The following is a 15,170-nucleotide window of genomic DNA, read 5'->3' as shown; positions in this document are numbered from 1 at the left end:
ATTTACATTTAATATAATTTTTGATATGGTTGAATTTAAATCCACCATCTTAGTAACTTCTTTCTATTCGATCTGTTTTTTTCCATCCCCTGACCTCCATTTACAAATTTTTTCTCACTTGTGGATTAGTCGTGTGTGTTTATTTTTTATTAAATATTATTTCCAATATTTCCTTATTATTTGGACCCACACATTATCTTTGTAAAAACAATATTAATGGTTACCTTTGGATTTACAATATCATCTTTAATATTGCAGGCTTTCTTCAAATAATATTATGTCATCTTACCTTTATTGTAAAACCTCACAGATTTCTATTTCCAATCCATTTATCCCAATTTTGTGCTATTATATTCACACATTTTAATTTTAACTATGTTATAAAGCCACATAATACACTACCATTTTCCTTTAGAACACCAACTATATTTTAACAGGATTTCTCAGTACCAACATTACTTACATTTTGGATCAGGTAATTCTTTGTTGTTGGGAGCTGTCCTGTGTTATAGTACTATATATAGTCTAGCAACATCTCTTGTCTCTACCCACTAGATTCTAGTAGCACCCCCTATTCTCCAACTTAAAAATAAAAAGTGTTTACAGAGATTTCCAAATGCACCCTGAGGGGCAAAATTTTTCCTGCTTGAGAACCTCTGTTTTAGAGTCATTGAACATAAGAAAAACAAATATTTTTATATTTACTTTTATATTAGCGGTTTCCACGGAGTTTCATTTCTGTGTGTGTGTGTGTGAATGCGCTTTTATGGGGGGGTCTGGTGTCCTGTTTTTCTTATCCATCCTTTCTCTTCTCTGTCAAATTACATGCAGATTATACTGTGTGTTTTACGCTGTGTGTTTTTGTCCCACAGTTCTTTTATTTTAGATACTATATTTCTCACGTTTTTGTTTGCGTAATGTATATTGCTTTGGCTTCCAGTTAAGTAATTCTATTCTCAGTAGTGCTGATGTGTGTATGTGTTTGTCAATGTCTGTGTCTGTGTTTTGCCTAGCATCCCCATTTCACCTTTTTAAATATCTTTTCTGTATCTTTTGAAATTCCCCATATGTTTTTCCATGCTGCACTTGGTAGTTTACCATATTAATTACAGTTATTATAAATTGTCTCTCTGTGAATTCCAACATGGGGTCATTCCTGAGTCTGGTTCCAGTGATTGCTTTGTCTATTAGTAATCCTTTTTTTCTTCCTTTTTTGTGTTTTAATTATTGCTTATTTTGTTATTGAATGTTAAATATTATATGTGGAATAGTAGAAATTGACTTATGGGTTCAAAGAAAGCTTTAATTTTGTAGTGTATCTGGCCTTTAATTGTTTAAGTGGGAATGATGCACTTTTCAGTTTTCTACATCATAGACAGATGTGGCACCAAAAAAACCATGTCGAGGATCATAGCAATATGATCAGATTTACACTTATATTAAAAGATAACACTGCTCTATGGGAACTGTCAAGTGTGACCTGAGAACATCAGTCAGTAAGAAATTGTAATAGCTCAGGCAATAGTTGAGCATGTGAAAAGTTGTTAAATTCATGACATAATATGAAGAAAAAAACTAATAGGATTTTCTCATGGATTAATGTGTGTTGTGAAGGAAAGGAGTTAAAAACAAAATCCCAGGTAAATGTCCCAAGCAATTGATTAAATTGTGGTGACCTTTACTGAGATGTAAGATACTGGATAAGGAGCAAGTACTTCCCAGGAGCAAAGAGAGAGGAAGAGTGGATCATTCATTCATTTATACACCAAATAATTGTTACAGTTTTATTGTATTTGAAATCCTAGGGGCCCTCTAAGTGTGTAAGAAATATCATTCTTATCCTTGAATCACAAGGGATATAAAGCTATAAGCAAGAAATAACAATTTAGTCTGACAAATTAAAGGACAAATGAGATTCAGTATATTATGAAAACACTCCAGAGGAACGCCAATCTTATATGACTCAAAATATTTTCCCTATGAAGTGTGAGGATTATAACTAAAAACACGAAATTAAAATGCTCACTCAAGCATTTAAAAGTTAAAATATAAAACAAAAATTAAGGATGACATTTCCTTACTTTATGTTTTAAATACTTCCTATTGTCTAGGATTTATGTATCTTAGTGTTAACACACAAGTCTCTTCTTATACACTTCAAGTCTCTAAAATTTTTATCCTTTCTCTCTTCTACACTTTTTCATGTGATTTTTCCTCTGGCAGAAGTGACTTCCCCTCCCACATCCCCAGTGTGAGGTACCATCTGGTAAAATCCTACTCAACCTTAAATAATCAACTCAGTTATGACCTCCTCACAGAAGCTTTCTTGCAACGCTGCAGAAAGAGTTGGCACACTCTCTCTGTCTGAAATTATTTTCTGTAGCCATTTTTTTCTTTATATTTTACTTGTTCACTTAATTGTTTCTACTTTAGACTCTCATATCCTCTGATTTTTAAATTCATAGCAGAGTGTTCAGCACAGATAGATCAGATTATAAGTATTTCTAAAGTGAATAAAGGCATAAATGAACACATCTATTTCTAAAACAAATGAATTTTTGAACTATTCATTAGAGAAAACACATTGACTCCTAAGCATTTTCTTTTTCTTATAAATGAATTATCTTTGACTACAGCTAGTCCTAGATTACTTAGGATGTAAAGAGACTACTACAAAGTATTGACACTGACTTGCTTGACCCAATCAAGATAGCTTTAAGGAAATTCTACAATGTTGCTGTGTGAATGTGCTTGTTTCTGTTGCCAGAAACGAAGGTGAAATGTTGGTAAGCAGGGAAAATATGTTTGGGAGGGAAGGACAGAAAATAGGGAACATGAAAATAAGACTCTAGATTTTCTGAGGGAAGAAATACCTCTTGATCATTTTTTCTGTCACCAGTATCTGACAGAAGAAATAGTTAAAGATATATGGTACAAAGATGGCACTATTGACTTTCATATCTCTTAGTACTTCCAAAGCAAAATACTGTCTTTCCACTATCTATCAAACTATAAAATTGTTTTTATTTTTATATTTATTATATGTCATCAGGATAATAAGCTATATTCTTCTTATATAGGCAGGATAATAAGCTATACATGTAATAAGAGTTCAGGTCACTTTTATATTAATAGCAATAATATGTTTACCTATTAGCATGTCATAGACATTCAATTATGCACTGTTAGTAAGATTAGACATGCCTGTATTAGTTGAATATGAGAAATATATCATATTCTTATACTACCTAGTTCACAGTATCTAAATAAAATGTTATTAAAGAAAATCTTATGCCATTATAATGTGCAAAAATTATGCCATAAAATCCTTTAAACAAGATTCCATAGGAAATTTAAAACATTGAATGAAGGCTTACGTGTGTGAGAGAGTGAGAGTGTGTGTGTATATGTGCACTTGAGGCAGTTCCAATATCCCCCACGAATGTATCTGTATACATTTGTGTATTCATATATATACACATAAGATACATATGTATATAAACTCATATATACTATCACAGATACATTCTTGCACAATAAAATGATTCAAAGTTCAAATATAATTTCCTAAAATAGTTCCAGAGATACTTATCAAGGTTTAAATAATTGTTAAATCAAATCAAGCATAAGGGTAGCAGAAAGCCTGCCAGACTTTCTTTTGTCATCTCCCTGGTAGTTACCAAGCTGAAGAGGAAGACGTTCCCCTCAATTACTGGGACAACTGTAGTTGCTATATCCCCCTAAAGAATTTTGACTTTTCCTTTGAAAAACGGCCGCTTTAAGCTTATTTTTTAACCCGCATGTTAAAAATTAATTCTTAAGGCAGGGCACGGCGGCTCATGCCTGTAATCCCAGCACTTTGGGAGGCTGAGGCAGGCGAATCACAAGGTGAGGAGTTTGAGACCAGCCCGCCCAACGTGGTGAAACTCTGTCTCTACTAAAAAATACAAAAAATTAGCTGGGCACCGTGGCGGGCACCTGTAGTCTCAGCTACTCAGAAGGCTGAGGCAGAAGAATAGCTTGAACCCGGGAGGTGGAGGTTGCAATGAGCCAAGATCATGCCACTGTACTCCAGCATGGGCGACAGAGCTAGACTTCATCTCAAAAAAAAAAAAAAAAAATTGTAAAAATAGGAAATACAAAGTACTACGTTAATTACCTTGCAGATTATAATTTTATATAGGTGCAATTTTGAGCATAGGGCCAATTATACCATATGAACCCTTCCATCTCAATCAAACAAAATAGAAACTTTACAAATTTTTACAGGCCAAGTAAACATTATTGCTATGTTCAAAAATATATTTATTTTATTTCCTGGGTTCCCTATAAAGTTTTCTGCCTATATCTGTTATTTTCAGTGCTAAGAAAGATTGAGCTCTTCCAGAAATTTCAGTAATTTGCTTTGCTTTGATTCCTTGTGCAAAAAATTATATGGTTTGTATATGAGAGAGAGAGAAAGAGAGGATGAGTATGGGATGGGAGCACAGATCAAGAAACCATTTATTACAGACAAACTTTTAAAGTTTATTACACGTTTTCAAGTTCTACAAAGTATCCACACTTGCCAAATTCCTCATAACTGATAATTTTTAACTTGACAGTAGGGGCAGACTATTTTACTCCGTGTGTGTGTGTGTGTGTGTGTGTGTGTATGTGTGTGTACCTCTCTGTCTCTCACTCTTTGAGTGTGTCTCTCTCTTTGTGTGTGTACTAAAATGGGACAGTTTTCTCTGGTTAAAAAGAAAGAGCACAAAATGACTATTAGCTGTATAATTCACGTAACTATATTATAATTTCTTGTCTTGTCAGAATTGTCATTATCTTTGAATTTGGGAATGGATAAAAAAATTAAAAACATTAGCAAGCATTAACACATTTTGTAAAATAAAATTCCATCAGATACTCACGATTTAAAAAGAGTTGTTGGCTCTCTCCCATTTAGCTGTGTATGTGTGTTGTTTGTTTACATGCCTCTTGTACATTATTTTTACTGTAGGTATAGTTTGTTCTTTCTTTTTATGATATTGACCTATAATTTAGCACTATCTAGATATGAGAGAAAAAATGTATAACTGAAGGATTACGTATGTATTTATTTAAAATCATCGTCATCAACAACAAAATCTTTTTCAGGGAAATGTGGTTTCCGCAGGGCATTAACCTTGTTCAAGGTGTTATGTCGCATGATAAATTTTGTCCATTTGCTGAACTGAACTGCTATTGAAATACCATTTCCATGATTCTCAATTTTTCAAATTTATGCAGGTGCTGTACTGCATGAGAATATCTGCATTTAGTATGCGAACTGGAATTGGCAAAGGACGATGGCTGCTCTCCTGCTAACTTTAAATAAGTCATGTCACAAACTGCATGTAAGACTTATATTAATGTTGGGAGACACTGAAACAAATCAGTATTTCTATTAACCTGGGAAAAGATCTTCAAAATATATAACCAAAGTAACTAAAACAAATACTAAAAAGAGTTTACTTTTAAAACTAGGTTTATGAAATATTTTCCCCAAGTTTGCATGATTATTAGAAAAGTGGCTTAAAGAGTAAAGAAAAACTGGAATCTTGTTGACCCCAAGTACTCCTCTAACCCTTTTGCTCTGCTGTTACGATGGACCAGTAAATCTTCAAACATAACACCTCTTAAATTAAAAACAGAAATGGTGTAGATTGCACACATTACAACACTTCTTTTTTTCAATATTAAAGCTTATTTTTCACACATTACTTAATGTTGCCTGTTTAAAATTGTGTTTATATTAGTGTAGCTATCTGTTTGATGGTGGTTTAGTTTAGGAAATAAATCACACAGTGACAATTGGTTGTTTTTTTGTTTGTTTGTTGATTGGTTTTCTGTACTAAAAAGAATACATAGTCAAGCAAAGGTGGATAATTATAAACAGCCTAACAGTATCTAAACTCAGTCTGCTTTCTTTGCAATTAGCAGACAAGAGGGAAAAGATTAAAGATATAGTGAACTCTATAACTCTGTTTTATTGACTCCATGGAAATTCAGACACACATGCTTGAGGGAGACGAAGCGAACTAGAAAGACAGACTTTGTTTAGTGTCAGCTTGTAATTTAAACTGTTTTCAAGTTGGCTTATTATATAATCTTGCCAGGGAGATAAACAGTCTTTACAGGTGCTAAATTGAGCAGATATAATATGTGAGAATTTTGAAAGTAAGCCTAGAACTTGGAACTTGATTCTAAGTGCAAAGAATAGCCACCAACTTTTATGAACACGATTTTGATATTGATATTGATATGACTGACATGTTTTCAGGAAAGGTATCCATCAACATTGATTTCCAAAAGTAAAGGCCATTTCGGAGTTGATATTTTACTGAAATATTCTAGTACAACTGATACTGCCAGTCACTTCTTTGAAATTCTCTTCTCCTTGACTTCGGTGCCCAAGATTCTGTTGATTCTTCTCAAATTACTGTTATTTCTTATTATCTCTATGTGCTTCTCTTTTTCTTTAAAATGTTGATATTTCTTTGAGATATTTCTTTGCATTGTTGGTACTTCATAGCATCCCATCATCAGTTAAAGTCTCTTCTTATTTGACCTGCTTCCCACAAATGAAAAAATAAATTTATCTTTACTCCAATGCCAGCTAAGTGCTGATGACTCTCAACGGTGTCCTGGCTTCTCTCATTTAAGCTTAGACCCATATATTAAACTGTTCATGCACATCTTCACCTAGATGTCATAAAAATGTTACTATGTCCAATAGTAGATTCCTTCCTCCCCAGATAGTGGGCATTCACTGTGTGTTGTATACCCAACACCAGTTTGTCTTTCTTGATGGCTGCTTGGTTTTATTTCGGAAAAATCTCTCTCTCTCATTTGAATGCATTTTTGTCAGTCCAGGAGCTCTGCCCTCTCACTGCAGATGCCAAAGGAGTGTTTAGAGAATGTAAAAGGCTATTTTTGCAGGTATTTTAATTTACCATATTGTGGCCTCAGGGTGAGCATGTTTCTGAAACAGACAATTGGATTCTTTCTCCATCATTCTGGATATTGTAATACAAGGACCAAAAACTTGAAGTCCACTTATTTCAATGATGGCATTCCGCTTGCATGGTTGAGCAATTCTTGCTGCTTCGGTTTCTTTTCTGGATGCTGTCCTATTTTCATAGCTACTATTCTAACTATGTCCCATCTGATATCTTCCTGTGTTAGTTATTTGTTAATGTAAAGCAAATTACCTCAAAATGAAACAACTGAGAATGACCACGTTGATTGTTTCTTACAGTGTCCGTAGCTCAGGGATTTGGGAGTGGTTTAGCTGGGTGCCTCCAGCTCTAGTTTTCTAATGAGATTGCAATCATGCTGTTGGTGGGGCTGCAGCTATTGCCAGCCTCAGCTGGGGCAGGTGAGCTCACTCATGTGGCTGTTGGCAGACCTCAGAAAGTTTGTTTCCAAACTTGCTATATGGGCCTCTCTACAAGGTTTTCTTACAGCATGGCAGCTGTGTTTTACGAGGGTTGGTGATCCAAGAGGGAAAGAGAGAACATCCATGATTAAAACCACAGCATTCTTGTTAACCTAATCCCTGAGGTAATATCCCATCACTTCAGCTTATTCTGTTCATTAGAAGTAAGTCAATAAATTCAGCCCACAGTCAGTGGAAGGGGATTATACAAGGCTGTGAATCCTAGGGGATTCACATGATTGGGAAACATCTTAGAGGCTGCCTACTATTCCCAACAAGTTTCCTTTCTACGTAAGATAGCCAACATTATCTTCTATTGATTGCAGTCTTACAACTCTAATGGATAAACTATGTAAGCAGTACCCTTTTTTTCTGTATTCCTATGTGGTTTTTTGCCATTACGATCTTCCACCCAAAGTCCAAATCTCGGAGTAATGTTTATCACCTTGCCCTCCCTAACTCTCCACATAAATATCTTTCTATATTCCAATCCTTCAGTTTCTAAAACCACTGCAGTTGAGAGGAATCTTCATGACTGCACTCTTCTATCTTATTATCTGAATCTTTTTCCTCTAGAATTTATGCTTCTGTTCCTGCTTTTAATTTCCTGAACATTTTCCACATATGTAATTATTTCTTGTTGTTCCTATGGCTTTTTCAGCCTGAAACACCTTTTCCTTTATCTCTCCAGTCCCACATTACACTTCTCCTAATGTGTTCTTTTGGGGCCAGCTTAGTCATCAACTTACCTAGAAAACCGCCTCTTATTTCCCAAGTCTGAATAGTGTATTTTCATTGTGGACTCACAGTGTTATCTGAATCTTTGTTATTGCACTTCACACGTTATTATACTACCTGATATGTGTCTATCTTCCCTGTAAGACTGTGAAATTGTGGGTTAAAACTCTACTTTTGTGTTTATTTTGTGATCTTCATGTCTTGCACATACCTCTTGTATTATGATCTGTATTATAATTCTCAAAATATAATAGATAAGCTGCAAACAAATTTTATATCAACACCCTACATGATTCAATGAAGATAGTTGTATTTGCTCATAACTAAAATTAAATAGCATGAGAATCTATGTGGAGAGTAAGTCGTTGAAAGTAACACTGTGGTAAATTTAGGGCGCACATTGAATTGGAAATTCAGGAATTCAGTAGTCTACTAGGAAAATAATGGAGAATTAAAGCAATTAGATAACTATTTTATCATAATTGTAAATCCTTTTCAATTATATATGCAGTTTATTATATGAAATGGTTTAATATAAATTACCATAAGAGTAAATTTAGAGCTAGTGAAAACCTAAAGATTAGCAGAGGCTTGCAGGGCACAATGAAGACTTTGCAATTTTTGATGATTAGAGATTACATAAACTTAATGTGTAAGGTTGTTTCTAAAACTCAACTATTAGAAATGATTGACATCCACATACCATACACACAAAGGAGAGCCAGAGGACTTAGTGATATTAAGAGATGTGTGTCGTCACTAGTGATGATGACATAAAGTGTGACTTCCAAGTGATACAATGGCCATGAGGCTTGACTTTTCCTTTCTCCTTTCACTTGAAACACCTTACCTTGACTGTCTACATTTGCTTTTTTCCACTAAGAAATTAGGTTCTTACTTTCAGCTAAAATACAGCTCACTAGAAAAGCATTAGGAGATATACCTAATGTAAATGACGAGTTAATGGTTGCAGCACACCAACATGGCACATGTATACATGTGTAACAAACCTGCACGTTGTGCCCATGCACCCTAGAGCTTAAAGTATAATAAAAAAAGAAAAAAAAAGAAAACTATACTTTAATTGTATAATTCTCTAAAGGCTAGCTTTCCATCTAGATTTTTTGAGCAGCAAGTTTTATGCTTCGTAATGTTTGCCTAAATATGTTTTTTTCCTGAGTTAAATAAAGTTTATATTAAGATCTCAAAATAAAATTTATCCAATTAGAGTAGACAATTTCATTGGCGTACATGTTTAGACTTATTCATCTCTTTTCAAAACCTTATCTGCACATTAAAATTACCTTTTATCTGGTCCTTTTTTAATTTGTAAAATATAAATGTATCTCTACTGATTATCTTGTCAATAGATTCTTTAAACATCTTTTATGAATGTAATATTGAAGCATATGAAATTTTTAATTTAATATTTAAAATATTTATGCTTATATAATATTCATTTTATTACAAATGAAAACAACTTTTTAGACATTAAAAAATTTCAATAGATATTTCCCATCAGAGAATATGTATCAATAAAAAAGAAAAAATCATGTTCATGCTTCATTTATTTTTAATCAAATTTCAATATTTGAGTCTTATTATAAAGATTCCACTTTGTGGTTCTTCATATTTGTACATTTTAATCAAATATACATTGTTCACTTTGACAATGTAATATCATTTACTTATAGAATAAAGTTATACTTCTCAATCCCTACTTATTGTCATCACTTGAAACATTGGCTATTTTTACTGGAGAATGTAGCATAAAAATGGACAACACTTTTATTCTTAGAATTTCCTATTTTATCTTTGGAAACTGATAATGTTATTCAACCATGCTTCCAGATTTTTATACTATTTGGCATATTCTTTCCAGAGTTATAAAAATCTGCTCTGTGCATAATGAGGCTTCCTTTAATATCCACTTAAAAACCCACAGAGATCATATTCTTTAGATAGGTGAGTAATTCAGGGTAATTTATAGCTTCAGAACATGCAGCACACTTACTTTTTTTGGTGTTAACTGATTTTTATATATTCCATCTAATAGTCTGCTCTTGTTCAGCCATCTTTAATATTTTTCTGATTTGATATTTGTTCCAACCATCTAGTTCTCGGGAGTTTCCCCACAGAGCTGTAAACTGAACTATTTTCAACATCTTTATTCAAATTTTGATGCTAAAATTTAAAGTGTATAAAAATCATGTTGAGAATCTTTCCTGTTTTAAGTAAGACATTGTGAAAATAATAAAAATGTGTTTTACATAAATTTTACCCTTTATGCTTGTGAAGATCTTTATAATTTATTTAATTATTCATTTATTTATATCTTTTGAGACAATCTGCTCTATTGCCCAGGCTGGAGTGCAGTGGCACGATCACAGCTCATTGCAGCCTCAGCCTCCTGGTGGATCCTCCCCCACTGAGTTTCCTGAGTAGCTGGAACCACATGATATGAGCCACCATGCCTGGTTATTTTTATTTTTATTTTTTGGTAGAGATGGGGTATCCTTATGTTGCCCAGGCTGGCCTCAAACTACTGGGCTCAAAGGATCCTCCCTCCTGGGCTTCCCAAAGTGTTTGGATGACAAGTGTGATCCACTTTGCCCAGCCATGAGGCTCTTTAGATCCAATGGATAAAGATATTCAATTTTGGTAGAATTGCTTAAAGCAAATAATGTGAGATACATTTCTGAAAATTTCTGTTATATCTAGATAAGAATATGCTTTAATATAAAAAGCAAATTTCTTGACTATGTTTGAAACTTTAAATAGAGCATGTAAGACACTTGCTCATCTGTTTCCTGAAAACCTTTCCCTCTTCACCTTCTCCTCTTTACTTTTTGATTTTTGCATTCCAAAATTCTAAGCATTCAGGGTTGTTCAATATACCATGTCCTTTTGTGTCTCCATATATTTTACTATTCAGATCCATGTGACTTTCTTAACCAGTGTTCCCTCTCTGAAAATTCAATTGTTAATACTTGTAAGATGTAATTTTGAATGGATCTTTCCAGTTGCTTTGGCTTTTTCAACTAGAATTCAAGAATGAAGAAAAAGAGACACTAAATACTTTATACTCCAAACACATGACCAAGAAACTATAAAAATTATAAGCATAATTGTTTCTGAGAATTTATTAGTAGATGGCCACGCTGGTTCTCATATTCCACAACCATCACCCCAGGTCCCCACCTATCTGTCTCTATCTATATAGCCTTTAGGGAAAAGTAAATGAAGAATTGTGTTGCTTTGGGATTTCTGAGATGTTTTATTTTCCGTTTCCCAAACCAAGGAAGGGGGCAATCTCTTGATTTTGAAGTAAGTGTGTGTGTGTGTGTGTGTGTGTGTGTGTGTGTGTGTGTGTGTAGAGTAGCAGAACAGAATAGATGATCACTTGAGAAACTCTTAAGACTTGAAAATGAGCCACTAAAATGTATTCCACTGAGGCTGGAATATCATTTGAGCCCTGAGCAACATAGCAAGACTTTATCTCTTAAAACAAAAAAAGATCCTGAGCCTCTAAGATGGAGGAAAATATGATCATGTTGAGTTAGAGTTTAATAACTGGTGCAATCTGAGCATCCTCAAGGCTCTGTGCCTTCTGGGTCACCATTTAACATGGAAATAACATAATTTCCTTAATTTTATCCCTTGTCTCACCTCATTGCAGAAATCCCTGTTCTGTCCCAAGTTTCCCTGAGCATTCTTATGGCCCTGATTGCCACACTTTGTGTACATATAATATATATGTAAATACATTATATATATTATATACACACACACTCTTCAATATCAAGAGATTATATACATATGTATATTTATATATGTTTAACTTTTATTAAAAGTTCAGGGGTATTAGTGCAGGTTTGTTACATAGGTAAATTTCTGTAATGGGGCTTGGTTGTACAGGTTGTTTCATCACCCAGGTATTAGGCCTCATACCCATCAGTTGTTTTCCCTGACCCTCTTCTTCCAACCCTCCACCCTCCAAAACGCCCCAGTGCGTGCTGTTGTTCTCTTCTATGTGTCCATGTGTTCTCATCATTTAGCTCCCACTTACACGTGAGAACATACAGTATTTGATTTTCTGTTCCTGTGTGTGTTTGCTCAGGATAATGGCCTCCAGCTCCATCCATGTCCCTGCAAAGGACATGATCTCAATCTTTTTGTTGGCTGCATTGTATACAGATAGAGGACACTGAGATCTTGATCCCTGGCAAGGAGTTTGCTAAATTGCGGAATTAGCAATATAACCAGGCTGGGGACAGTATGGGTAGAATATTCATAGGAAAACTTGACATGTGTCACCTGTTTGTTGGGGACAACTATGAGCACAGAACATGGTTCTTTCTTTGCTGGAAATATTTGAGGGTGAAATGCTGGTTTAAGCAGCCCATGTCTCCAGAATGAGAAGGAATAGTCGTATGCTTGAAAAGGAGGAGAGAATACCTTCAAACCCAGAGTTATTATCAGCCTTCAAAAACCAATAGAGGATGTAAAAAGTCCTTATAAATTCCTTACTCAAAAACAAAAAAACTCAAGACTATTTTCCCTGCAGATGTATTATTGTTCATATGTCTTTTATTGAAAATATGGCAGAACATTTCAAAATGTATTTCTGTGAATGTATTCTTCACATTCCTGAATACATTAAAAATGTATTCAGTTAATCTATTCAAATTACATAGGTAACAAATGTACTGAAAATATATTCTTATATTCTAATGCTGTATTTATTGGGTACATTTATTTATTGAGTTTGATACTTATGAGGGATATGTTATTTGTATTTAGTCTTTTTCTTTTGATGCAGCAACCGAGAGTTAGGATAGAGATATATTAACAATACTTAAAATGCTGTTATATAAAAAAGAGAGAATTGGATACTGGAAGTTAACAGAGAAAAGTTTGTCCTAGAACCAAATCATACCCTCCCCACCCCCCATCCACCACTCTCACAATCTATAGTTCAAACCCTAGTGAAAACCTGGCTACCTTTCCTCACCCACTTCACAATCTCAAGTACAAGCCTACTGAGGGAAGGGTAGGAGATAGGATTTGAGGAGGGTTGAGGTTAGTATTTTCATCCAGGCTGGGCAGAATCCTTAGAATATCAAAGTGAATGAAAAGTCATGGTATCACCCTAAGATATCATTAAGGAATCAGCCTCCCATTAGGAAAGGAAAATGTAAAACTGTACATTCTAGGGCAGTAAAAAGAGATAAATCAAACTGTTTTGTATGTGTACATTCCATACTTGAGCTTGTTTAATAGCCATTCAGATCCCACATTACTGCTTTGGGAAAAGAGATTTTCGGGCAACCTGTTCTCATCTAGTCTAAAGAGCCATGAACTTCAGAAAGTGACAGAACGTAACATTCATCTATTTCTTAGTTTGGGGGCATAGATATATTATTCCTTTTCTTAGGGTTTTAGCTAAATAAGAAAATTGGATCATTAATACCATCCTAGCAAGATGCGTTTGGCACATGGTTGGGATCTGAAATCTATTTTTTCCTCTTAGTACAAAACTTTCTTGACAGACTTACTTTCTGGCAATCAGGTTTTTTCTCTTAATTAACTTCCATTGTTTTTTTACTTGTTATCTCAACTAGTGCCATTATAATGCTGTATTGTAAGAAATAGTAATCACAACATTTTTCCTACTACTTTTCATCCCTTTGACTTTAGGCAGATAATAATGGTGGGATCTTCACTTGCCAGCACTATTCCTGCCATTTCAAGTCTGCAAACAATATTATCTGCTTGCTACGCTCTAGGTATTTGTGATGCAGATAGAAAAAGGAAAAGCATCTCTTACAAAGGAGAATACAGCAAGGACAGAAAAATAAACAGGAAATTTCTGTAGAATAAACATATGCTTAAAGAGTATGGCTGTTCAGGAAACAAAGGCTTGCTTAGAGAAGTGGTGGTAACCCAATCTCAATGGGCAGTATGCATATTCTTTTGTTTTCATGTAGAACTAATGCGTCTCAATCTTGAATGTAAGTAGAGATTAGATAGTTGAAGGAACAAAAGTATATTGTAGGTCGGGGTTGGGACTTTTTCTATAACTAATAGCAAAAATTTTAGGCATTGAAGGCCATGTGTTGGCTTCTACATTTTTCAACTTTACCCTTGTAGTGCAAAAATAGATATTAACGACATATGTGGCAATGAGTGTAACTGTTCTAACAAAATCACACAGGCGGAGGACTGACTCTTGTTGTAGGCAAATATATTAGCATGAAAGGGTAGATAAATATGGTTTGCAGAGGGATCTCTTTGTATCACCTAGTTTAACTCTCATCACTCTCAAACTTCCACTTTACAAATTATTGATAGCTAATTATTTGGTTATCATTGTGCCAACATTGATAACCGTATTAATAACCATTTCTAAGAAAATTAACCCTAACCCTATTAATAACCACCTCTTTGCTTATTAATAATGTGTAAAGTGGCAGTTTGAGAGTTATGAGAGTTACACTAGGTGATACAAAGAGATGGAAGAATGAAAAACTTTGTCACTATTAGCAGATTGACTGTTGTCAGTAAGTCAGAGTGAGGAAGGATGGCTAAAGGGTTATAGTGATGATTTGAGAAGCAGAATTGCCTAGGAGACTATTGAAAGGAATAACTTCTAAGTTTATGCTATATAATAATAGGGAAAGGAGCAGGGTAGGCTGAAAATTCAAGTGGAAAAAACTTTCTTCAGCTGGCCGGATGCAGTGGCTCACGTCTGTAATTGCAGCACTTTGGAAGGCTGAGGTGGGCAAATCACGAGTTCAGGAGTTCAAGACCAGCCTGGCCAACATAGCGAAACCCTGTGTCTACTAAAAATACAAAAAAAAAAAAAAAAAAAAAATTAGCCACGCATGATGGCGGGTGCTTATAATCCCAGTTACTCAGGAGGCTGAGGCACGAGAATCACTTGAACCCAGGAGGCGGAGGTTGCAGTGAG

At 34.5% G+C, this 15,170-nt stretch overlaps 1 long non-coding RNA gene across 1 annotated transcript in view; it reads left to right on the top strand.

Moving 5' to 3' along the window:
- The window catches only part of LOC129022632 (uncharacterized), a 60,315-nt gene that overhangs the window by 40,507 nt on the left and 4,638 nt on the right, over nt 1–15,170 (top strand). Inside the window, exon 7 of the long non-coding RNA XR_008496497.2 lies at nt 5,269–5,375. This is a non-coding gene — a long non-coding RNA (uncharacterized LOC129022632). The remainder of the gene's footprint in view (nt 1–5,268; nt 5,376–15,170) is intronic.

This window comes from Pongo pygmaeus, chromosome 22, assembly GCF_028885625.2.
Source record: "Pongo pygmaeus isolate AG05252 chromosome 22, NHGRI_mPonPyg2-v2.0_pri, whole genome shotgun sequence".
Lineage (NCBI taxonomy): Eukaryota > Metazoa > Chordata > Mammalia > Primates > Hominidae > Pongo > Pongo pygmaeus.
The sequence above is the reverse complement of the archived record's forward strand: the minus strand, read 5'-3'. Positions and strand labels throughout refer to the sequence as shown.